We start from the raw sequence: 25,849 nt of genomic DNA on the forward strand, positions 1-25,849 counted from the left end.
CATGGCAGTGATCTGCATGTCCATGCAGACTTATCACTCAGGTAGACAACCTCAGACAAATGATATGATGGCTTATGTTGTTCAAATAAATTCAATAGTTTATATTACACTGGACATGACATCTTTTAAAAGTACCTTAATTAATTCGAAGCTTAGGATGTCAGCAAAAAATCTCTTTTGAAGGAAAAAAAAACTAAGGAACAGGTTATGAACAAATTTAAAGAGTGTGTGTTCAACAAGATACATTAAAAATAGCACAATATAGTGTAGCAAAGTTTATGGCAGATACTTGATATGGCAGCCTCTTTGGAATGCTAAATATTTCAGTGGGTTAGATCTCAAAATTCTGAAGCGGCACTGAATAATTTTCCACTAGGTACACTGTACTTTTACGAGGATTTCATCCTTTTTTTCCCTTTTTGTATTCAAACTGAACTGGTTGGTGACAATGACTCAGATTAACTGGCTGTGGTTTGAAGGGTATCCAGTATCGATTCAGAATGCTAATCTCCTTTGTCATGGACCATCCCTGGGGATTCCAAAGTGTTAACCGCCTTAAAGGAACTCCCCTTCCTCAATAACCACAACTCCCAACAAGAAATGAGCAACTTCTGGTGTTGAAGTATTAACCTCATTTTAGAAGTATTAACTAAAAGTAAAACCAAATCAAGAAAACTCTCTCTGAAACACATTATTTGCCATATTAGGAAATAAGCTTGGGAGATAGACAAAAACTTCCTAAGAAGTAAACTGAATTAATTTTATCAAAAGCTTATCAACTGAAGATTTTTATTATTATTGCTTTTCACCTATGATATATAGTGGATAGAAATAAAGGATAAACTATACCCTACATAAAGACTGAGTACCCCACTTTTGGGGCTCAGACACAGAGAAAGCAACAATTCCTAAGCATTTTTTAATCAAGTTGAGGTCTAATCAATATTTATCAATACCTACTAAGTGCCACCCTGTGTTATCAGATACTGGGGAGTTAGTAATACAAGGTCTTTTCCTTTAAGAAGTTTACTATCCAGTGGAGGAGTTCCTACTATATTCACAAACTTTTTAATATCTATTATCAGAGTTATTAGGTGATACTACCTGCTAAGGGCTTTGATCTGTCCTCAAGATGAATCTGGGCTTCCCTGATAGCTCAGTTGGTAAAGAATCCACCAGCAATGTAGGAGACCCCAGTTCAATTCCTGGGTCAGGAACATCCCCTGGAGAAGGGATTATTCCATTATTCCACTATTGTTGGGCTTTCCCTGTGGCTCAGATGGTAAAGAATCTGCCTGCAATGTGGGAGATCTGGGTTCCATCCCTGGGTTGGGAAGATCCCCTGGAGAAAGGAAAGGGATAGTTATGTTATACTGGATAATACCCACTCCAGTATTCTGGCCTGGAGAGTTCCATGGACTGTATAGTCCATGGGGTCACAAAGAGTCAGATATGACTGACTTTCACTTTCATTTTTCATGGAGAAGGAAATGGCAACCCACTCCAGTATTCTTGCCTGAAGAATCCCCCTGGACAGAGAAGCCTTGTGGGCTACAGTCCATGGGGTCACAAGAGTGAGACATCACTTATGGACTAAACCACCAGGATGAATTCTTGAGAGGAGCCAGAGACACGTGAAGACCTCACACAATCCATGTCCAACATACATTCTCACTATAAACTATAAACCATTTGTTGTCTTATTTTTCTTAATCCATTTCAGGTAGAGACATATTCATTTACTAATAATACTGTAAGTATAATGTGTGCATCCCAGAAAATACAACATACTTATTTTCAACTTGGAAGCTTAACTCTCAGAAAATAAGAGACTAATTGGAATCAAAAAGGAGCCTAAGAAGTGAAGGGGTACTGGGAAAACCATCAGAGGGCCAAAGTTACTGTTAAAGCCAGAGATTTCCCGGATATGGCTTAATGTCACTACACTGAATGCACAGATTGAAGAGTGTAGGGGTTTGTACAGATGGTTTTCTAGAAAGATTGTATCATACATAAAATACCTGAACTTTTCAGATTCAAAATTCCCAAGTGGAAGAGGGATTAGGGACTTTTTTAAGGGACTCAGTGACTCAGCTTGACTCTCTTTGTTTCATGAGCATTCAAAACCAAACAAACAAAGTGCACACACACACCCCAGACGTGCCTAATTCTGTAGTTAGGTAATATAGTCGGAACACCCATGTAAGTTTGTAAATTTGTGAAACATCAAACAGTGGTATGAAAAGTTTGAGACTGGGTTTTCCATTTCCTTTAATTCCCCCACAGTGATGAGCAGAGTCTTATTCCCATCATGGACATTCACATTTAATGACTATGCCTTTTGAAAGAATGAATGAATGAATAATTAAATGAATCAATCAATCAGTGCCTCCATAGGCCCAGACATATGTGTTGATATATAGGTGTGAGGACTTGTGGAATTTACCTTCTAAATTCCACATCAGGATATTATAATGAATGGATTCAATACTTTTTAAAATTGCCTGCTTCAAAGTCAGGGGCCATATATTAAAAGTATCAATTTCTAGGTTTCTGTCCAGAAGATTCTGATAGGAGAGAAATCTAGAAATCTCTATTGTTAACACATAGCTCCTGTTAATACTTGTTATCCAGCAGGTGTAGGAAATACTAGACTAACTGATTCATGCTGCTCAATTATAATATTTTATTTGCTTAATTAAGGGTTTTTATTTTATTCCTTTTTATCACAGACATTCCCAATGTTCCCCACATTTTCATTTTTGTTTCTTTGAGCTTCATTTACTTTTGTAAACGTTGGCCATGGAGCCCTATTCCTATCTTTACCCCTAACCTAAATCTCTATTTCATTTCCACTCACACAGTTATCATTGATACTACTCCCATTAGAATTCTAATTATCAGAGTGATAAGCGTTCATTTCAAGAACTTTTAAAACCTTGGAGGGAGAAAACAATTTCACCATTTCAATAGACTTCAGGAAGATTTGAAGAAAAAAAAAAAACTTGAGGAACTGAAAATGTCTGAGACCTGTAGTCAGGGAATATACCTAAGGAATAAACCCCAAAATGTCTTGTTCACACTTCCTCCAGACTCACTTGTAAATTATTTGCATATTCCCACCTCACAGGAGGTTATTTTCTCATTTAGTCAAAGTTTAACACATTGTAGATGATATTCATGTGTCCTGACCATAGCTGGTTAGATACATGAATGTACATGTGTCCTACTCCCTCTAATGTGGGACCACCACATGAAGAAATTTACCTATTTTTCATTTTTCATTCATTCAGTAATTTACACAATGCAAATGCCTACTCTATGCCACAGGCTAGTATCTGAGCTAATATACAAAGACTAGTAAGAGGTTATCCTCACCTGTAACTAACTCATAGTTTATTGGAAAAATAGGCATATAAACAAGTAATTATGTTACAATAAGACTATTCTTAATATATTAGTGTATATATGTAAGATGCTATGAGAACATAGAAAAATATATCATGGGTATGGAGTGGGGTCACCTTTAGAAAGGAGATGAAATTTTTTTGCAAGTATCTATTACTATGGCTATTTTTTAATTGTATAAATAATATAACAACACTAAGAAGGATATTGTTTTCACCACTTTGCACATTAACAGTCTTTCTTTTCTGATGTTCCTATCCAGTCTTTTTGTTTGTATACAAATATATATGTTTATGGCCTCCCCAATGGCTCAGCAGTAAGACTCCACCTGCAATGCAGGAGACATAGGAGATGTGGGTTCCATCCCTGGGTCAGGAAGATCCCCTGCAGGAGGAAATGGCAACCCACTCCAGTATTCTTGCCTGGGAAATCCCATGGACAGAGGAGGCTGACAGGCTTCAGTACAAAGGGTCACAGTCAGACATAACTGAGAACACACACATATATATGCAATATATATACATATTAGAATATATAACACACATATATATATGACATAATATATATAGGTAAATGTATATTTATGTGTTTTTTATTTATGTGTATATTTATGTATATTTCTATTTTAGAATACATATTTTGGAAAGCTGAAATCATAGCATCTATGTGTGTTCCAAAGCTTTGCATACATATATTTGGCTGTTTGAAACCTAAAATATTTCTCCTATAAAAACAACTTTTTTTCAGGTTTCAGACTATTTATTAATTAGTGTAAACCCCAACATACCAACATGATTTTTTACATTAGAGGGGAAATATTTCCTGGTTAAGTGGAAAATTGTGCAGATGGCTTCTGGAAGACCTTCATTCTAAGCAGCTTATAATGAAACATTTCATTTGGAAGTCTGGACCTTCTTTCTTTGGTTTCCTTAATCTACATTCACAGATCCCCTGGAGAAGAGAAAGGCTACCCACTCCAGTATTCTTGGGCATCCCTTCTGGCTCAGTTGGTAAAGAATCTGACTGTATCGTGGGAGACCTGGGTTTGAATCCTGGGTTGGGAAGATCCCTTGGAGAAGGGAAAGGCCACCCACTCCAGTATTCTGGCCTGGAAAATTCCATGGGGTCACAAAGAGTTGGACATGACTGAGTAACTTTCACTTTCAGATTCACAGAGTAGAACTTGTACTGATCATTAGGACCCAGCTGGTTCCAGCATTCTGGGTTATTCTTTCTGTCCCAAGATAGGATGCTTCTTGGCCTGACCAATGATCGGCGGAATGAGGTTGCAACAGAGACCTCAAGTCCAAATGGAGAGAAAAACTAATCTGCAAGGCCCTGGATTAAACACTCTCTGCTAAAAACATAGCCTTTTTAATACACATCACTCTACCGCATACTGTTATGGCTGTACAGTGGTAAAGTAACTGTGTAGTCATTAGACAAATATATTGCTTTTCTAATGCATTTCTCTAGTAAAAAAGAAAAGAGTAAAGTGATTTTTAAATATTTTAAATTATATTCCAAATGCTCATTCATCCTCAAGATGGGAATTTAGTAGATAGCCCGTGGCCTGGTTAGGGAGAGATGGCAACAAGATGCTAGGGGCATGGGCAGTTCCATTTCCCTTTGATAACATTACAACTGGGGGTATGAGGAACGGAAGCCCAGAGTGAGTGGAAGAAGGGATACAGCTTGATTTTCTAATTTGTCAATGGATGCTCTCGCTGTGATAGGGAAAAGCCCAACAACCGCAGGTTGAGGTTAGCTTCTGGCTAACTGGGAAAGCTAGCGTCCTGGTAAAGTAGAGCATGTGTATAGCAGAGTGGGGAGAGAAAAAAAAAATAAAACCAGTGACTGGGTCCACACTCCAGATGATTGACTATCACAAGAAATTGTTTGCTCTGCCTGCACTTACAGTGAAGAAAGTAGAAGGATAGACTACAGGCATCCCCCATTCTCTGGATCCTGGACCTTGGACCCTGGGGTCATGTCCAGGTAAGTTGACTACTCATTCATGTTTGTACTTGACCTCATGTCACTTGACAACCATTTTTGGTGTATTGCTTCTTTCATTCCTCATTCTAACCATTTTCAAGGGGCTTCCCAGGTGGCTCAGTGGCAAAGAATCCACCTGCCAATGCAGGAGATGCAAGTTTGATCCCTGGGTGGGAGAGATCCCCTGGAGAAGGAATGGCAACCTACTCCAATATTCTTGCCTGAAAAGTCCCATAGACAGAGGAGACTGGCAGGTACAGTCCATAGGGTCCCAAAGAGTTGGACACAACTGAGCGATTAAACACGCCCGCAGCTGCTTTCACACTTTATCCTCCTAACCCCAAGCCTATGTTCCTGTCACATTTACTTCCCATTTCTTTGATTGGCTACTCATCCATAAGTCACCCATACCAGGAGCCCAGGGGTCTTCTGGACTCTTTTTTCTCACTCTCACATTCAGACAGTCCGCTAAATCTCATTAATTGTGACCTTGGTTTCCCAGTGAAGTTCAAGAGAGAAGCAGGGAAAGAGGGCTGATCTTTACTCTGGAGTGAGGGGTGGGAATGTGGGAATCATAGAAGGTCAAGCAAAAAGACAGAGATCGGGTACTAAGAAGAGTTTGGTTGAAAGTGATTGCCCCTGACCTCTGTACTGGGGGAAGATATGTGAAGTGGGAGAAGAACCTAGTGAGTGAGCAACAGTTAGGAACAGTGACAGGAGTGGAAGGTGCTCAGAGGCCCAACAGCACCTCAGCGGGTGATGGAGGAATAAGTGGCCATGACCACTGAGAGGATTTCAGGATTTAGGATAACAGATGAAGCATTGTCAGATAATAGACTTTATTTTTTTAATATCTATTTATTTGGTTGCATCAGGTTTTAATTGTAGCATGTGCAATCTTCTCTGCGTCATGTGGAATCATTCATTGGGTTCCACGGACTCTCTAGTTGTGGCCCATGGGCTCAGCACTTGTGGGGCACCGGCTTAGTTGCTCCCCAGAATGTGGGATCTTAGTTCCCAGACCAGGGATTGAACCCATGTCCCCTGCATTGTAAGGCAGATTCTTAACCACTGGACCACCAGGGAAGTCCCTTTGTGGTTCAGTCACTAAGTCATGTTGGATTCTTTGCAACCTTGTCCCTCACCATTTCCCAGAGTTCGCCCAAGTTCATGTCCATTGAATTGGTGATGCCATCCAACCATTTCATCCTCTGCTGCCCTCTTCTCCTTTATCTTTCCCAGCATCAGGGTCTTTTCCAATGAGTTGGCTGTTCCCTAGTTGACTTTAAGTTCAAGGTGTGGCCATGTTCAGCTGCAACTTACTTGCAAAATTGATGTGAAATGTGGATGTTGAATTCACTGTGTCTCCTGGGAGGGTAGGGGAGGGGCACATGTTGAGGGAGACTAGCGATGGCCTGAAAACCCTTCTTGTGGTTTTCAAGGCCTGGTGCCCTCGGTTCTCTCCCAGTTTCTCTCCATTCTGCCCAGGCTCTGCCCTACCACTCGGGTCCAGCTGGCCCTCTTTCAGTTCCTTGAATGCTCTGGACTCTGTTTCACCCCAGGGTCCCCACAAATGTAGTTTCCTCTTCTTACAATTTAGAACACACTTCAACTCCCACTCTCCCTTCCTCACTCCAATCAGATCTCATTTTGAATGTGACTTCCCCCAAGAGACTTTCCCCAAGTCCTCAGGCCATAAATCTGCGTTGGAATTCTGTTAGACTTCCCCGTGTTACCCTGCCCTTCTCAGTACTTACCACCATTGTAACTAGTTATTTCTAACATGATTTGCTTACAGCCAATCTCTCTCAATGGGCAAGATTTCTGAGGGCAAACAGCATATCCACCCTCTCTACCAACACAATTCCATTCCCAACAGAGTACCCATTTATGTATTTGTACTTACTCTTGATCCAAAAGACAGTACAAAGTAGCACAGATGTATGGAATATTCTGATATTGAAACAACATTGCATTAAATAAATTTAAATTATTGGATAAACTGTCTAAATGAATGTGAAGGTAAAGGATTCACTGGTTGTTGAAATAGCTAATTTCCCAAATTAAGACACTATGGTATATAAAAATAGAAGGAGCTTCTACCCAAAGGACTACCTCCCAGTCTTTAACGAGATGTGCCACTGCCATGTCAATCTTTTTTAAATACCATTTTCATTATAGCTCTTCCCTGCTTCAGGTTTTCTCAGATTCCTTTTTCCCTCCCCTAAACAAAGCTGAGGTCCTATGGTGACTTGAAGTGGCCCTTATTGAGTCCAGTTTTTTTCTACTCAAATCAGGCAAGTTTTTTTCACTCTCACATTAATTTTCTGCACTCATTTCTCACTTCATTGACTTGATACATAGAACTTCCCTCTCATGGAAGGGCCTTGCACTTCTCCAGAACCTATCTGACATTGACCCTGTCATTTAAGACCTGATCCTGATGAGAAGGTCATTTCAGCCTTGTTAGTGTATCCTCCTTTGAATTGGATAACATTTGATCACTGGAAGCACAAAATATTAATAGTACTTAACTATATACAGTCCTGAATTGCTCAGTGTAGATTTTTGTAAGTTACACGTATCTCAGTGTCTCCTGTGCTATGCTGTACTCAGATGCTCAGTCGTGGCCGACTCTTTTGCAACCCCATGGCCTGTAGCCTGTTAGCTTCCTCTGTCCTCGGGATTCTTCGGGCAATAACACTGGAGTGGGATACCATTAATAAATTCCTCATCTAACCAAAGTGATGGAGAAGGGCCTGCCAACCCACTCCAGTATTCTTGCCCAGAGAATCCCATGGACAGAGGAGCCTGGCAGGCTACATCCATGGGATCGCAAAGAGTTGGACACAACTGAAGCAACTTAGCAACCAAAGTGAACCAAAGCTTAAAATAGCCTAAATTACTTTGTATTCTCCAAACTATGATGTTGGTCAGGTTTCCTTTTTACTGAATGTCCAAACACTTGTAAAAGTCATTTGCCTAAAAATTTCTTTTCAGATTAAAAAATTTTTAGAAAATGTATTTTAGCAACGTTTTCCCTGTGGTTTTTCTAGTCTCGTGTAAGCAAATATTAGTTAACAGAGCATTTTGAGGTTGAATTATGAACAATATCTGTCTGGAACACAAAATCAACATTTTACTGCCATAAGGATGGGTCCCCAGTCATTTACCAAAGATTATATGATGTCTATGAGTGATGCCAGACTAAGGCTAGGAATTCCTGGTGTTCTGCACTCTCAAAACATATTAAGAAATTGCTGCAAAGCATGTTTAAAGCAACTCAGGACTGTTTTTGTGACTCTCATTTAACTAAATAACTCTTTCAATTATTTTCTTGGCTGTGTATTTCATAGAAATGATGTAAGTGTTACCTTTTATCCACTATGAGGATATTTCTTATAAAACTGACAGATTCTATTAAAATATCTCTAGGTATTTTTTTTAAATAATCCCTTTATTTTTATTTAAGTGACACCTTAGTGGGCATAAAAATCTCTGGGTATTAAATCACTAAATTAATTAATTTAAATTAGGTATTAAATTTAGGTATTAAATCACTAAAAAAGAAAACTGTTAGTCAATCTGGCATCACAAGTGCCAGTTGTGTGTGAAGTCCTTACATTCATGATTATCATTATAATAGTAAAAATAATATCATTATATAGTATTTTCTATGAATAAAATATAAATTATGTACTGGGCTAGAAGTCAAGACTTACCCATTACTCTATAATGCAGAGATATACAGTCCCCTGTATACAATCACCTGAGTGATTTCATAGAGAATTTAGAGAACTTGAAAACATTCTGTTTAGCTGGGAAAGCTGACACAAGTTCATGGTCAAAGCTTATGAATACAGTTTTTTATAACCATAAAGAGATTCAGTTCTTTATCCTTAAGAAAAGGTAATAATCTCCCTAAAAGATAAAGATTGGTACAGAATAGACTAAGTCATACAACCTGAGGATGTACTGGGCTACACCTAATGGAAATTCTTAGCTTAATTCTTACGACTTTAATAATATTGCTGCTGCTGCTGCTGCTGCTGCTGCTAAGTCGCGTCAGTTGTGTCCGACTCTGTGCGACCCCATAGACAGCAGCCCACCAGGCTCCCCCGTCCCTGGGATTCTCCAGGCAAGAACACTGGAGTGGGTCACCATTTCCTTCTCCAATGCATGAAAGTGAAAAGTGAAAGTGAAGTCGCTCAGTCATGTCCGACTCTTCGAGACCCCATGGACTACAGCTTACCAGGCTCCTCCATCCATGGGATTTTCCAGGCAATGTAAAACAGAAAAAAAGAAAAGATAACATAATATTTTCAGGCTCAGCGTTCTTATCACAAATCAAAAAACAAAACTGGTAATGGCAATCCTGGAATATCCAGGAAATCTGATCTCACTGTTGAGGAAGCTACCAAATATGGGCTCACAGAGGGATATAATTTTCCAGGACAAATTCTCTGAGATATATAGAGTTGGGAATACCCTTACTAAAAATTCCTTTTCCAAATTGAATATAAAAAGATCTGCTTAATTGTTAGAATGTAACTTATGGGAAAAGCAGTAGTCATGATATGGGGAATCACCCATAGTTTTCTATAGACTCATAGGATCCAAGTAATCAGAGGCACTCATTTCGGAAGACCTGCTTCAAATGACATTTCCTTCTGATCCACAATGGGTTTCTTTCTGTTTCATGTTGCCTGTGCACAGTCTACACGGGAATCTAGGGTTGTCACCCATAGAGAAAAGAGGCAAAAATGTGTGTGCCGCCCCCACACACTTCTGAAAATGAGATCTACATCAATATATAGAATAGCCTGAACCCTAACTGTACACTGTATGACTAAAACAGAACTCTGGCTTCAGTGGTTAGTAAATGTGAAATACAAAGACAAAAAGAGGGTTTCCATTGCCACATGAATCAGATTTGCTGTCATACCCCCAAGGCATAAAAGAATTGTAAAAGTCTAGGACCCCATTGGCTTCCTGGAAGAGATCCCCCACCCCCCACATCTCCATGCTCTGCCCAGCTAATACCACTCAGAGACCCTTGAGCTCCTGGAGTGAACACTTCCTGGGCGGTGATGAATAGCAAGGATGCTGGAACCAACCTGAGCTGCCACTTAAAAAAAGGGTGGCCTTGGGCATGTTACTTACCCTCTCTTTGCATAAGTTTTTGTATGTGAAATGAGGATAATAATAGTGCCTACTTTATTAAGTGATTTATGAAGATTAAATAGCTACTGCTTATAAAACACTAGAATATTACCAACCACAAGGTCAGTGCTGCCAGCTATTAATTGTTACTATTAATACCAAAACACTAGAACTTTATCGAGCACATGGTAAGTGCTATATCAGTTATTAACTGTTATTATTAAATTAATACCTGCCATGCCAGCAGTTCTCTTGAGGGTTTCCCTGTGTGTGTTTGTCACTCAGTTGTGTCTCTTTTGCGTCCCCATGAATGGTAGTCCACTAGGGCCCTCTGTCCATGAATTCTCCAGGCAAGAATACTGCAGTGAGTAGCCATTCCTTTCTCCAGGCGATCTTCCAGACCTAGAGATAGAACCTGGGTCTGCATTGCAGGCAGATTCTTTACCATCTGAGCCACCAGGGAGGCCCTGAGAGCTTCCCTTGCCTGTCCTAAATAGACATCTCCATAGAGGCCCTGCATTGACCTCACCCCCACTTTATATAACCGTATTTAGTTCTCACTACCTCAATGTGCTTTCCTCAAAATTGGATGGTCATTTATACCCATGTGCTTCCCTGATAACTCAGTTGGTAAAGAATCCGCCTGCAATGCAGGAGACCTGGTTCGATTCCTGGGAATCCAGGAAAATCCATTGGAGAAGGAATAGGCTACCTACTCCAGTATTCTTGGGCTTCCCTTATGGCTCAGCTGGTAAAAAATCCGCCTGCAATGCAGGAGACCTGGGTTCAATCCCTGGGTTGGGAAGATCCCCTGAAGGGAAAGGCTACCCACTCCAGTGTTCTGGCTTGGAGAATTCCACAGACTATATAGTCCATTGGGTTTCAAGGAGTCGGACACGACTGAACAACTATCCCACCCTAGGCTCTGGGATAACCATGTTCACTTCACTTTACACCCATAGTGTGATCAGCAAATTCTCGCTCATGTAATCTGAGCTGATCAGCTCTGAGGTCTAATCAGATTCTGGTAGGTTCTTGTCTTCACATCCTGTTTCAGCCATGGATGCTAGCATTGGAATTCTAACATTTTAATTCATCTCTGCTGGGATATCAAAAAAAGCTTTCTGTAGTTCATTTCTTTGTGTCTTCACAATAACTGACTCTTTTTAGTCTACTTTACACATGAGGAGACTAAGACACTAAGATCTAAAGGCTTTTCACTGAAAGTGATGAGGCCTGTGACGGAGGTGGATCTGACTCCAAGGCCTTTGCTCTCCCATCTCAGCCACCCATCTGCCAACTCTTGTGGATGCTATCCATCTCTGAAAACCTCAGACTCCCAGCCATCCTCCTTGGTAAGTTCTTCACCTCCATCAGAGTAAGATCATTACAGTTCTAGACTGACTGGGAGACAGGAAACAATGGCCTATGAGCTGATGATGCTTTTCACATTTTTAAATGGTTGAAAGCAAATCAAAGGAAAAATAGTACTTTGTGACATATGAAAATTATGTGAAATTCAAGTGTCAGTCTTCATAAATAAAGGTTATTGGACCGCAGCTGCAATCATTTCTTTATGTATTATCAATGGCTGCTTTCACAGTATGCTCGCAGAGCTGCACAGATATGGTGGAGACCATATGAGCCACAGAACCAAAGCTATTTACTATCCGGCCATCCCTGCCCTAGACCTTTGCTACTCACTGTGTGATTCAGAGACCAAGAGCATCAGTAACACTGGGGAGCTTGTGAGAAAAGCAAAGTCTTGGTCTCCATCTCAGAATCTGAATTTTAAACCCAGTAACCCATCTGCATATGAAAGCTTAAGCAGCACTGGTTTAAGGAGAGGACCATGTCAAAGAGGTTTGAGGAGGGATGAGGGGTTCTGAGCCTGACAGTCCTGTTCCAATATTTCTTGTCTATGTAGCCTTCCTTGGGTGTAACATGGAATTTAATCCTCAGGTTTCACAGCTGTAAAATGGATACAAGACCATCTACCTTAAGGTATCAGGTAGAGGAGTAGAGCTCCTCTGTATAGTGGACCTATCCCAGTGACAGTCACATAACAAGCAATTAACTCCAAATATTATGAACCCTGAACATTTGGGGCATATGACTTACTTAAAAAGAGTCCACCATCTTGGCTTCATGGAAACTGAGGAAATGGGCAACATTTTTCAATGGCTTTGATCAAAATTGTAGACCATTTCAACATATGCTGTGGATCGAATGTTTGTGCTCCCCCCACACACATTCAAATATTGAAATCTAATCTGTAATGTGTTGGTAATTGGAGGCAGCACATTTGGAAGTGATTAGGTCTTGAGGAGAGAGCCCTCATGGATGAGATTACAGCCCTTATAAAAGAGGCCCCAGAGAGCTCCCTTGTCCCCTCCCCCACATGAGGGCACAGTGGTCATTTCTAAACCAGCAAGAGAGTCCTCATCAGACACCAAATCTGCCAGCACCTTAAGCTTGGACTTCCCTGTCTCTGGGACTATGAGAAATAAATTTCTGTTGTTTATAAGCCACCATTCTTTGGCATTTTTGTTATCACATCCCTAGCAGGCTAAGACAGTATATTTGATCAAAAATGAAGACCTGATAACAATGTAAAGCTGCCAAAGAATAAGTGTGGAACTGCCTGCCTACTCCTTATTCTCCTAATTTCCCCACTGGACCCTTGACCACCCCCTGAAGGCTCAGCCCCACCTAGGCTCTGGGATAACCACGTTCTTAGTATACAGGTGACTCAACATCAGGTCAACTCCACTGACAGACCTGCTGGCACCATACGTCCTACATTCAGAAATTGGATGCCTGCCTCATGACTCATATATTCACACCACAAATACTTAGTTGAATGGCTCCTATGTGCCAAGCAGAGGACCTCCTGAAAACACACATACAGCTCCTAGGAAGAGTCTTTTCCTTTATGCCCCAGTTAGTATTAATTTCACCTGAGAACCTGCCTTGCTAAAATGCCAAATACTTCAGTTTCTCCTAGACCACGTCCTAGACTTTATCCCCCCAGTTCCTCTAGGACTGAGGTCCTCTGCCACCTAGTCCAGCCAGCATCTCCTGCCAGTGCTGTGACCACGTGGATCTCCTTGCCCACTGCTCCCAGACTCCATGCCTGTCCTCATGTGGGACTTCATCCATGCTGACTTTCTCACCCATTGGTGGTCCCTGGCTCCAGGTCTCCACTCCTGGAAGTAGTCTACTCTCTTCCTCTCTGACAGAGCAGCCTTCTGGATGCTTTAGTGATGATCTCTCATTCTTTACCATGACAAGCCTCACCAGCCTGCTGTAGAAACAAGCCCACGCTGATCACATCAATGGAAACTATAAAAGGAACTCTAGCTTTGTTCATTCACCTTTTGTGATCATGGGACAGTCCTGTGTCCTGTGACTCATGCTGAATGCCTTGAGTGTGCTCTTCCCTGGGCAGTCAATTTCCCCTGATTCACTGGCCACATGCTTTTTCCCCCTTGGGAATAAGCAATTCACTGGATCATCTTTTTATGTGCTGAAATATTTCTTGAAAGTTAGGTTACCTGGGAAAGGCCAATTGGAGGTGTGACACAAATGAGTTTCCTTCCAAACAAAGGCATTTAAAAGGGAAGACAAATAATTGAATAGATTCCTCCCTGATATTGCTGCTATGATACAGTCAGATCACATGTAAATGTAAATCGTGTTCCCTGAAAGCAAAGGCAGCTGAAAAGATCATTAATTTTCCCCAGGACTTTTTCGGGTTGATTTTCAAGAAGGGCCAGGAACTATATCCCCAAGCTGAGGTATGATTTTATTAACAAAAAGAAAACCTACAGTAGCATGACAGTGTTTCCGTTCCAGATGAAGAGGCACGCTCAGACATGCAGTCAAATCGTATCTCAGTTTATTTTACACTTGATTTTGTTTAACTTGTTCAAAATCTGCTAAATTAAGCATTGTGGTTAAGAGCACAGACTTTGGCGACAAGCAAATCTTTAGGACTGTACCAGTTTTGTCAGTTTCTATATTTGTAAACTTGATTCTGCTAATTTATCTGGAAAATGGGATAATGATACCCACTTGTGAAGATTAAACATGATAAGACAAATAAAACATTAAGCTCAGTACCAAGCATACAAGGAGTCTGCCACAAAGGGGTATAAAACACGTGGATATCGGGCACCAAGTATCAGAAGATGATAAGAGAGGCTCTCCATTTGATTGACAGCTGAGCAACCCTAATCAAATCCTCGACTATCTTGTGGAGGGAGATTCTTTACCTTCCAAAGAGAAATAGAATCTATATAGTATTTGGCAATATTTTCTTCATACTGTACACAGTTGCGAAGAGAGATGTGAAAGGCATGTCCTGTTCAGTCACCTCTGTCTGGGTGCTGATACCTTCTTGGATAAGCCAGGTGTCCAAGTGGGACTTCTAGTCACCTTGAAAAACCTGCCACAGAGGTGAGTAGGACAGAGGAAAGAGTGCAAAGACAGGGAAATTATTTCTATTCCAGAGTATAGACAAGTATGAGTCATAATAATGGAAATTTCAGGTGATTGGAGAGACTAATTTATCTTAATAGTTTAGTCACACTTACTCCAGGATATGGCAGTAGAGTGTACATTTGTCATATACTGTATTTTCTGAGCACACAAAGGACGAGGCACTGTATATTATCTTCATTTAATCCTTAAAATAACTTCTTGAAGTCAGTACCATTATTATCCCTCTTCCTATTAGCTCCATTTTATCACATCTTCTACTGAGGGATACAAAACTAGTTAAATGGAAAGACTTACCATATTCTTGAATAAAAATTTCAACATCATAAATATATAGTCTTCCTTTAAAATTTATAAACTTAAGGCACGCCGTTCACCAAAAAATGATTTAATTTTGTTGTAAGGGGAGGGACTAGATAAATGGATTCTTCATATGAGAACGTAAATAAGCAAGATTAGCTAAGAACATTCTTGAAAAAATTAGAAGATATATACACTTAGATGATTTCCCAGGTGGCTCAGTAGTAAAGAATCCACCTGCAAAGCAGAAGATGAAGGTTCAGTCCCTGGGTAGAGAAGATCCCCTGGAGAAGGAAATGGCAACCCACACCAGTATTATTGCCAGAGAAATTCCATGGACAGAGGAGCCTGGCAGACTACAGCCCATGGGGTCACAAAGAGTCGGACACAACTTAGCAACTAAAGAACAGCAAGTCTATCAGATATTAGATTTTAATAGTCTAATTGTTAAAACAGTATTTTTTTGCATAAGAAAAGACCAAAAAATCAGCAAGACAGTGTAGTAAGTCCAAGCATATATTAAAAGATGTACAGAAATTTAGGCTATGATAAATTCAATTGGAGATTAGTGTATTATTTAATAAGTGACTTTTGAACAACCAAAATATTCAAAAGGAAGTTGGGAGATTTTAATTTTTAATTTCAGAGTGAGAAAGACCTTTCTAAATATGATATTTAAAAAAAATCATAGACATATCTATATTTGCAATTCATACACAGACAAAAGACTATTTTCGTGTATATAAGCAGTTCTTCGGAGAAGGCAATGGCACCCCACTCCAGTACTGTTGCCTGGAAAATCCCATGGGTGGAGGAGCCTGGTAGGTTGCAGTCCATGGGGTCGCAAAGAGTCAGACACAACTCAGCAATTTGACTTTCACTTTTCACTTTCATGCATTGGAGAAGGAAATGGCAACCCACTCCAGTGTTCTTGCCTGGAGAATCCCAGGGACAGGGGAGCCTGGTTGGCTGCCGTCTATGGGGTCGCACAGAGTCGGACACGACTAAAGTGACTTAGCAGCAGCAGCAGCAAGCAGTTCTTACATTCTAGTAGGAGGAAAGCCAACACCCAAGAGAAAATGCACAAGACTGAGCAGTTACAGAAAGGTTCTTTAAAACATGAAAGAATGCTCACCCTTAGTGGTGACAAGAGAACATAAAACCAGCATGATATGCTATTTTCACCCAACAATTTCATAAAGATTTCCATGAGGAAACGTCACTGACAGGCCGGGATATAACGGGACAGCCACAGTGCAGAACAATTTGGCACTATCCATCCAACTTTCAAATACAAATATGTTTTTCCCCAAAATTTCCACTTATAAAGTGTATCTTACAGAGATATATTCCTATGTGTGTGATGGCCCATCCGCACTGCATCATTGCCTACCAGAACAAGAGACTAAACGCAGCCTAAATGTCCATTAACAGTTAAATCATGGTCCAGCTATATAATGAAATACTGTGTAGCTATTTTAAAAAATAATAATGTGAAATCACATGTGTTAATATGGGTCAATTCCAAGATATTTTAAGTGAAAAAATATGTAAGCCTGAGGAAAGAGGCTTTGTGAAATTGAGTAACTTGCCTAAAATAACCTTGCTGTTCTAGGGTTGTTGGTACTAGAACCCTATTCTTTCTGAGTACAAGGCCCTGCTTAAATGTGCACTGCTGTTCTGCTGCTGTGGAAAAGTCATGTTGTAGAAAGATATGAGGTTAATGGATTACATGTCTTCTGTGAATCTATGGATTCACTGTTTCTTTGGGCAGTTTTTCAAGGAGGAGGGGAGAGCGTGTGGAGTGTGGAATTGACTGCATAACTTCACTCTAGTTAACCCTGTTTCCTGAGCAATTTATTAAAGCATTCCCCTTAATCTCTCAGACATACCAGGACTGGCAGGGGAGGTATGGCTTATTGATTCCTCTCTGTGTCTCTGGAGCAGAACTGAAGCTGAGGGATCTAGTATTACCTAACCCTTGGAATTATTGACTATGCCAAAGCCTTTGACTGTGTGGATCACATATGCAGAGTATATCATGAGAAATGCTGGGCTGGAAGAAGCACAAGCTGGAATCAAGATTGCCAGAAGAAATATCAATAACCTCAGATATGCCGATGACACCACCCTTATGGCAGAAAGTGAAGAGGAACTAAAAAGCCTCTTGATGAAAGTGAAAGAAGAGAGTGAAAAAGTTGGCTTAAAGCTCCACATTCATAAAACTAAGATCATGGCATCTGGTCCCATCACTTCATGGGAAATAGATGGGGAAACAGTGGAAATAGTGTCAGACTTTATTTTGGGGGACTCCAAAATCATGGCAGATGGAGATTGCAGCCATGAAATTAAAAGACGCTTACTCCTTGGAAGGAAAGTTATGACCAACCTACATAGCATATTCAAAAGCAGAGACGTTACTTTGCCAACAAAGGTCCATCTAGTCAAGGCTATGGTTTTTCCAAAGTGGTCATGTATGGATGTGAGGGTTGGACTGTGAAGAAAGCTGAGTGCCAAAGAATTGATGCTTTTGAACCGTGTTGTTGGAGAAGACTCTTGAGAGTCCCTTGGACTGCAAGGAGATCCAACCAGTCCATTCTGAAGGAGATCAGCCCTGGGATTTCTTTGGAAAGAATGATGCTAAAGCTGAAACTCCAGGACTTTGGCCACCTCGTGCGAAGAGTTGACTCATTGGAAAAGACTCTGATGCTGGGAGGGATTGGGGGCAGGAGGAGAAGGGGATGACAGAGTATGAGATGGCTGGATGGCATCACTGACTCAATGGACGTGAGTCTGAGTGAACTCCGGGAGTTGGTGATGGACAGGGAGGCCTGGCGTGCTGCGATTTATGGGGTCACAAAGAGTCGGACACGACTGACGGACTGAAGTGAACCGAACTGAACCCTTGGAAAGCACTGTGTACCTTGAAAAGGGCCAAGTACTTATGGCAAAACCTTTCCATTTTCTGAAGAGAAAAGCCGTTCAGCAAATGAAGGCATTAACAGTCGTTGAAAGGTGTTCAGCAAACAAGGGCATTAATAGTCGTTGAAAGTTATGTGGCAACATCACAATTCAATTTATGAACGGAAATGAAGGCAGAATTCTTATCTAATTAAAACAGCTTGAGGAAAGAAAGTGGGCAAAGGCTAATTACCTAACTTGGCATCTGGCCCAGAAAAGAAAGGTTAGTATTTTCCTTCAAAAACTGTCAGGAAACTTCAAATTATAATACTTGCTTTAAAGCTGTAGGGAATTTTTCGTCCCTGAATCCCATAGTGCCTGACACATGTGAATTATTTGGCCTTGGGATTCTTCTTTTAAAAATCAAGTATTCATTTTTATATAGATAAGGTAGTTAGATTTGATTAAGGAGCTGAAGTTTTTACAAAACAATCTAAAGGCCCAATATCTGGTATCTTATTTAACTTCTAAATTCTAGTTCCCTTGGTTTAGTCTTTACTGTTTTTATCAAGTGGAGGAAGTTCTATTTAGGAAAAATGTGTTGGTATTTCCTAGTGATATTCAGGGGTTTTCTGGTTGTTGTCGTTTGCAAGTTTGTTTGTTTTTACTTTAATCTGTTTGAACGTTTCCATGGCTGCATGGTAAAGAATGTGGTCTGTTGGGCACCTGGAAACCTATGGCTTATTTGGTTTCCTATTAACCTGCTATGTGTCCCTGGACATATCAGTGCATCTTGAAGTGGTTCAGTTTCTTCATCTGTAAAATGAGGAAATGTGCAAAATAAGATTAATTCTTATCAGGAACTGCAAAATACAAAGTGGATGGAAGCAATGCCTTTAGGTGTGACTGTGGAGATTCACCCTTCCTACCCATCCTGCATGGCCATAAGGATGACCTTCAAATCATCTCCTAGGAATACTAAGATTCCTCTAAGATTCCTGTGTAGGGGGAAATAGTGGTCAAAGGGCACACACTTTCAGTTATAAGAGATTAAGAATCTCACCCTCTACAGACTGAGCTAGCCGGACACTAAACTTTCAGTTATAAGATGAATAAGTTCTCAGGATCTAATGTACACTATGGTGACTATAGTTGATAATACTATATTGTATACTGCTGCTGCTGCTAAGTCGCTTCAGTCGTGTCCGACTCTGCAACCCCTGAGACAGCAGCCCACCAGGCTCCCCCGTCCCTGGGATTCTCCAGGCAAGAACACTGGAGTGGGTTGCCATTTCCTTCTCCAATGCATGAAAGTGAAAAGTGAAAAGTCAAGCCGCTCAGTCGTGTCCGACTCTTAGTGACCCCATGGACTGCAGCCTACCAGGCTCTTCCATCCATGGGATTTTCCAGGCAAGAGTACTGGAGTGGAGTGCCATTGCCTTCTCCGATATTGTATACTGGAAGCTTGCTAAGAAACTAGCTTTCAGGTGCTCTCATCTATATACATATCTGTATACTGAAATATGCTGTACACCTTAAATATATACAATTTTTATTTTTTAAGGAAGTAAATTATGATGTAGACAAGAAATCATTAACATAAAATAATTGATTTTGATAAAACTCAGTGAATTAAAAATAAGAGTACAAATAAGAGTTTGATTCTTAGGAATCAAAACTGGTTTACTGTGCTATTTTTTTAAATGAAGCAAAAAATTAAAATGTCTTGTTGAAAAACAATTTTATATACTGGATACTTGAAAGTTGCTAAGAGAGTAGGCTTTAATTGTTGTCGCCACACACACACAATGGTGTGAGATGATGTGAGAGTGTGGATGTGTTAATTAGCTTGGTGTGGTAATCATTTCACAATATGTACATGAATTAAATCATTCCATTTATCTTAAAGATATACAATCTTTTTCAATTGTAATTCAATAAAGCTGGATAAAAATGTTCATTAAAAAATTAAAATATTGTCAAAAAAGGAAAGAAAAGAAAATTACCAGCTTTGATGATTTCAAAATCCCATCAAGCCCTAATATTCAATAGTTCTATAATTCTATATTTGTGGGGAAAAAAGTAAATGTATAAAGAAATTCTGGAACTCCCTTGCAGACTAAAGACAATACTCTTCCCCAAAACATATGGAAAACAAACATGAAATGCCTTGTTGTGCCTTTTAGTATGATCAAGCAAACCTTGAAATAAAATAATTTGTCCTGACAGGAAAATGAACAATTAATAATAACTAACATTACTATGTGCCAGTCACTGTTCTAAGCACATCACATGTATTAGTTTATTTAATGCTTGTAATAACCCTAGGTCTTATTATTATCTCCAGTTTTCAAATGCAGAGCTCAAGGCAAAGAAGTGAAGTAACTTGCCCAAGATCGTTCAGCTAATAAATGACTAAGTTGAACTTTGAACCCAGTAGCGTGATTCAACCCTGTACACAGATTTCCATATTAAATGTAATCTACTGGTATATTAATCTATATACAATTTTCTTGATAGAACCAAACAAGGATAAAATATTGGAAATGGAATGACACTTAGGTATCAGTGCATCCAAATTTTTCATTTTTTAAAAATTTTAATTGGAGGTTAATTACTTTAAAATATTGTAGTGTTTTTGTCATACATTCACATGAATCAGCCATGTATGTACATGTGTTCCCCATTCTTAACCCCCCCCCCCACCTTCCCCATCCCATCCCTCTGGGTCATCCCAGTGCACCAGCCCTGAGCACCCTGTCTCATGCATCGAAACTGGACTGGCGATCTGTTTCACCTATGGTAATATACATGTTTCAAAGCTATTCTCTCAAATCATCCCACCCTTGCCTTCTCCCACAGAGTCCAAATGACTGTTCTATACGTCTGTATCTCTTTTGCTGTTTCGCATATACGGTTATCGTTACCATCTTTCTAAATTCCATATATGTGCATTCCATATATATATTGGTGTTTTTCTTTCTGGCTTTCTTCACTTTGTATAATAGGCTCCAGTTTCCATCCACCTCATTAGAAATGATTCAAATGTATTCTTTTTAATGGCTGAGTAATATTGCATTGTGTATATGTACCAAAGCTTTCTTATTCATTTGTCTGCTGATGGACATCTAGGTTGCTTCCATGTCCTGGCTATTATAAACAGTGCTGCAATGAACATTGGGGTACACGTGTCTCTTTCAGTTCTGGTTTCCTCAGTGTGTATGCCCAGCAGTGGGATTGCTGGGTTATATGGGAGTTCTATTTACAATTTTTTAAGGAATCTCCACACTGTTCTCCATAGTGGCTGTACTAGTTTGCATTCCCACCAACAGTGTAAGAAGGTTCCCTTTTCTCCATCCCCTCTCCAGCATTTATTGTTTGTAGACTTTTGGATAGCAGCCATTCTGAACAGTGTGAGACAGTACCTCATTGTGGTTTTGATTTGCATTTCTCTGATAACGAATGATGTTGAGCATCTTTTCATGTGTTTTTTAGCCATCTATATGTCTTCTTTGGAGAAATGTCTGTTTAGTTCTTTGGCCCATTTTTTGATTCAGTTCAGTTCAGTCGCTCAGTCGTGTCCAACTCTTTGCAACCCCATGAATCGCAGCACGCCAGGCCTCCCTGTCCATCACCAACTCCCGGAGTTCACTCAAACTCACATCCATCGAGTCAGTGATGCCATCCAGCCATCTCATACTCTGTCATCCCCTTCTCCTCCTGCCCCCAATCCCTCCCAGCATCAGAGTCTTTTCCAATGAGTCAACTCTTCGCATGAGGTGGCCAAAGTCCTGGAGTTTCAGCTTTAGCATCATTCCTTCCAAAGAAATCCCAGGGCTGATCTCCTTTAGAATGGACCTGTTGGATCTCCTTGCAGTCCAAGGGACTCTCAGGAGTCTTCTCCAACACCACAGTTCAAAAGCATCAATTCTTTGGTGCTCAGCTTTCTTCACAGTCTAACCCTCACATCCATACATGACCACTGGAAAAACCATAGCCTTGACTAGACGGACCTTTGTTGGCAAAGTAATGTCTCTGCTTTTCAGTATGCTATCTAGGTTGGTCATAACTTTTCTTCCAAAGAGTAGTCGATTGGGTTGTTTATTTTTCTGGAATTGAGCTACAGGAGTTGCTTGTATATTTTTGAGATTAATTCTTTGTCAGTTGCTTCATTTGCTATTATTTTCTCACATTCTGAAGGCCGTCTTTTCACCTTGCTTATAGTTTCCTTCGTTGGGCAAAAGATTTAGGTTTAATTAGGTCCCACTTGTTTATTTTTGCTTTTATTTCCATTACTCTGAGAGGTGGGTCATAGATTTATGACCTGCTGTGATTTATGTCAGAGAGTGTTTTGCCTATGTTTTCTTCTAGGAGTTTTATAGTTTCTTACGTTTAGATCTTTAACCCATTTTGAGTTTATTTTTGTGTATGGTGTTAGAAAGTGTTCTAGTTTCATTCTTTTACAAATGGTTGACCAGTTTTCCCAGCACCAATTGTTAAAGAGATTGTCTTTTCTCCATTGTATATTCTTGCCTCCTTTGTCAAAGATAAGGTGTCCATAGGTGCATGGATTTATCTCTGGGCTTTCTATTTTGTTCCATTGATCTATCTTCTGTCTTTGTGCCAGTACCATACTGTCTTGATGACTGTAGCTTGGTAGTATAGCCTGAAGTCAGGCAGGTTGATTCCTCCAATCCCATTCTTCTTTCTCAAGATTGCTTTGGCTATTCAAGGTTTTTTGTATTTCCATACAAATTGTGGCATTATTTGTTCTAGTTCTGTGAAAAATACTGTTGGTAGCTTGATAGGGATTGTATTGAATCTATAGATTGCTTTGGGTAGTATACTCATTTTCACTATATTTATTCTTCCAATCCATGAACATGGTGTATTTCTCCATCTATTTGTGTCATCTTTGATTTCTTTCATCAGTGTTTTGTAGTTTTCTATATATAGGTATTTTGTTTCTTTGGTAGATATATTCCTAAGTATTTTATTCTTTTAGTTGCAATGGTGAACGGAATTGTTTCCTTAATTTCTCTATTTTCTCATTGTTAGTGTATAGGAATGCAAGGGATTTCTGGGTGTTAATTTTATATCCTGCAACTTACTATATTCATTTATTAGCTCTAATAATTTTCTGGTGGAGTCTTTAGGGTTTTCTATGTAGAGGATCATGTCATCTGCAAACAGTGAGAGTTTTACTTCTTCTTTTCCAATCTGATTCCTTTATTTCTTTTTCTCCTCTGATTTCTGTGGCCAAAACTATGTTGAATAGTAGTGGTGAGAGTGGGCACCCTTGTCTTGTTCCCAACTTTAGGGGAAATGCTTTCAATTTTTCACCATTGAGCAAACTTTTCATTTTATAAATGAGCACACACAGCGAGACCAGTTTTAGAAGGGGAAAAGTCATCTCTTGGCTCAGCTGAATGTTCTAAAGTTCCTAAAGTTTCTCAAAATGATTTTTATCAGAAATTGCTGCCTTTAAAACTTAAAAGTAAAACACATATTAGCTTATAAAATATCAAATAGAGGCTTTAAGGCTTACAGAAAATGACCATTAGCTTAGGAGGTTATTTACATTTTCTCATGGAGAGTTTTCCATTCACATCAACTGATTTAGCTCTAGAAAGACAAACTGAAAGCACAGCCACATGCAGAGTTTTGCATGGATAGTTCAGTCATCACAAAGCAAACTTCTGTAGTTAGGGAGTAAGACATAACAAGTTGTGCATTTCTGAGCAATTATAGTTAAAATGCCCAGGGCCAAGAATTCTTCAAGCCACCCAAGCAGTACAATAATTTTCCTGAAGTTCAAAGCCAGGAATGTATATATGAATTAAGCTCTTTCATTTAAAAATGTTTGTTTTTTAAAAAAATCTAAAATCCCACGTGTGCCCAAGTTTTAATGTTTGACATCATTGAGAACGAACCAAAGAATTACTATTTGGTTCAACCAGAGAAGCCAAGAACCAACCATGAAAACCTCAAGAATCAGGGTATTTCTTCTTAAGAATTTATTTCAGAGCTGAAATGCAATAAGTTGAGTTTGCAGGGTGAGGGGTGGGGGGACTTCTGTAAAATACCATGAAAGTCACTCATTTCAGGAGAAAAGCTACATTTCATTTTGGGATAAGGCATGATGGCTATCTAGCCATTTTCTCTAGAGAACTGAACATGTCTCAAGACAGTTTCAGCAGATGTAGTTCTCGTGTGAAAAACCCAGGCAGCTTCCAAAGCATATATTAAAAATACAGCAATTGTGAGCTTTCCTTCTAGGTTTCTAAGTCTTCTCTAATAAAATCTAGAAATTAGATAAGCTAAAGTCTTAGGACTTTATGAAAACAGAACCAGTTAAGAAAACAGGAGAGTTTTTTTCAGTAACATAAAACAAACAAAAGGTTAATATTTTTGCATATGATAAACTTATTTACAAACGAATTTTTTAAAACTAAAGTGCACAAATAAACATTTTAAAAAAATTCATAAACATTCTCCTGGGAGACTAGTCAAGTCCCCTATAATTAAGAGAATAATAGACTTGCATACCTAACAGAGGGTCCTTAAAGGCAACCCACTCCAGTACTCTTGCCTGGAAAATCCCATGGACGGAGGAGCCTGGTAGGCTGCAATCCATGGGGTCGCTAAGATTTGGGCACGACTGAGCGACTTCCCTTTCACTTTTCACTTTCATGCATTGGAGAAGGAAATGGCAACCCACTCCAGTGTTCTTGCCTGGAGTATCCCAGGGACAGAGGTGCCTAGTGGGCTGCCGTCTATGCGGTCACACAGAGTCGGACACAACTGAAGCGACTTAGCAGCAGTAGCAGCTGATATTTATTCATTCAAATAAGAAAGAATAAAATGTCTGGCCAGTTCATCTCAGGGACACAAACATACCCAATGGACGTGATGTTAAAAATTAATAAATTTGTAGACCTTTTTTCCTGTTCATCTATTTTCAGTTTATTTTATAGAAATAAACCTATTGAACCTAGGAGTTTAGAGCTAAAGTCTTTCCTCCCTTACACAGTGAAGAAGAAAGGGGAATGTAACTACATCAACAAATGTAGACTACTGTCAGTGAGTAAAAGAACGTGTACATGTAATAGAATGATATTAAATCCACGGTCTCTCTTGAGACCATGGATCCTCAGAATCATGGAAATACAGCTGCTTCTCCAACCTGCAAAGGTGATCGGAATTTCCACCTTTAAGCTCTGGGAAGTTGTGGTGCCAACAGGAATGTTTCTCAAGAAATGTAACACATTGCAATCTGGTTTCAAAAATGGACGTGAATTGACTTATTAATTCAGCCAGTCTCATTAAAAAAAAAAGTCCCCCGGGGAAAGAATGAAAGCCAAAATCCATTTTTTATGGAGATGGTGAGATAGGTGAGGAAAGAAAGCAGGAGTTACAAGGAGGCAGGATTACAGGCACTGCAAACTGGACAAAGGGAATTGAGAGACAAATGAAGAAAAGGGGGGCACATCAAAGGCAAATTTTCATAATGGCTTGTGCTGTTCCAAATAACAAGAACTCATTTACTTCAGTTAACATCCAGCTTACTACTGAA

Source organism: Bubalus kerabau, chromosome 9, assembly GCF_029407905.1.
Source record: "Bubalus kerabau isolate K-KA32 ecotype Philippines breed swamp buffalo chromosome 9, PCC_UOA_SB_1v2, whole genome shotgun sequence".
Classification (NCBI taxonomy): domain Eukaryota; kingdom Metazoa; phylum Chordata; class Mammalia; order Artiodactyla; family Bovidae; genus Bubalus; species Bubalus kerabau.